Source organism: Penaeus monodon, chromosome 18 (assembly GCF_015228065.2).
Source record: "Penaeus monodon isolate SGIC_2016 chromosome 18, NSTDA_Pmon_1, whole genome shotgun sequence".
Lineage (NCBI taxonomy): Eukaryota > Metazoa > Arthropoda > Malacostraca > Decapoda > Penaeidae > Penaeus > Penaeus monodon.
This window is the reverse complement of record NC_051403.1, coordinates 32931313-32933052: the sequence shown is the minus strand read 5'-3', so window position 1 is coordinate 32933052 and position 1740 is coordinate 32931313.

Genomic DNA, 1740 nt, shown 5'->3' with positions numbered 1-1740 from the left:
ACACAAACACATTATATATATATATATAGATATATCAATATTATATATATATATATAAATATATATATTATATTGATAGATATATCATTAATATCATATCATATTATATGTTATGTGTGTGTGTGTGTGGTGTGTGTGTGTGTGTGTGTGTGTGTGTGTCGTGTGTGTGTGTGTGTGGTGGTGTGTGTGTGTGTGTGTGTGTTGTGTGTATGTGTGTGGTGTGGATCATATCATGATATATATGCCATACTATATATTATATATATAGATATAGAGTATATATTATATATACTATATATATATATAATATAGAGAGAGGAGAGAGAGAGGAGATGAGAGAGGAAGAGAGGACGAGAGGGGGAGGGAGGAGAGGGTAGGAAGTGGGAGGGAGGAGAGAGAGAGAGAGAGAGAGAAGGAGAGAGATGAGAGAGAGAGAGAAGAGAGAGAGAGAAGAGAGGAATGGTGAGGAAAGGGAGGGGAGGGAGGGAGGGATGGGGGGAGGGTTTATAGGGAGGGAGGAGGGAACGAAGGAGGAAGAGGGAGAGAGAGAGAGAGAGAGAGAGAGAGAGAGAGAGAGAGAGAGAGAGAGAGAGAGAGAAGAGAGAGGAGGAGAGATCATTATAGATCATATTATGATATAATATAATTTATATATATCATATTCTCATAAGCAATATATCATATATCAGATATATCATGGCATATATTATATATATATAGTATCTATATATATAATGTAGGTATGTGTGTGTGTGTGTGTGTGTGTCGTGTGGGTTCTGTGCGTGTGTGTGCGTTTCTTGTGTGTGTGTGTGGTGTGTGTGTGTGTGTGTGTGTGTGTTTCTGTGTGTGTGTGTGTTCTGGGAGTGTGTGGGTGTTTCTTGAGTGGGTGTGTGGTTGTTTTGTGTGTGTGTGTGTGTGTGTGTGTGTGGGTGTGTGTGTGTGTGTGTATATATATATATATATGTCTTTTTTTAACGGGTAGGTTCATGTCTGAGCCGCTGGGATCACAGCATGATACTTAATTGTAGTTTAATGTTGTGATTGCTCTTGGAGTGAGTACGTGGTAGGGTCCCAGTTCCTTACACGGAGAGTGCCGGGTACCTTTTAGCGTAATTATTCTCCTTATTTATCCGGTGGGACCAGCACTGACTTGGGCTGGCTTGGCACCCAGGAGAGTGAGAGAGAGAGAGAAGAGAGAGATAGGAGAGAAATAGAGAGTCGTTTTGAGGAAAGAGAGAGAGAGAGAGATGAGACGAGACGAGAGGAAAGAGAGAGGAGAGAGAGGAGAGAGGAGGATGAGAGAGAGGATGCGAGGGAGGGATTTGGGAGGAGGGAGAGGCTAGGAAGTGTCGGGGGGAGTAGAGAGAGAGAGAGAGAGAGAGAGGAGAGAGAGAGAGAGGAGAGAGGAGAGAGAGAGAGACGAGAGAGAGAGAGAGAGAGAAGAGGGAGGGAGGCGAGGGAGGGAGAGGCTAGGAAGTGGGGGAGGGAGAGGAGAGAGAGAGAGAGAGAGGGTGGGGGATCGTGCAAAATGCAAAGAAAAGAAACAATACAGCAAAACTAACAATAAAAACCATGATATCATTTACCGACGAAAATAGTCCCTTCCGTTTTCTTTTTCATTCGCCTTCAAAAGCGCCTCACGTCTCTGCCTCGAAGACAAATTGCGGAAATGCTCTCGCAGCAAACTGTTGTTCCTTGCAAGAGCAGAAGGGAGAGGAATCCGGCGCAGATTATGTATTA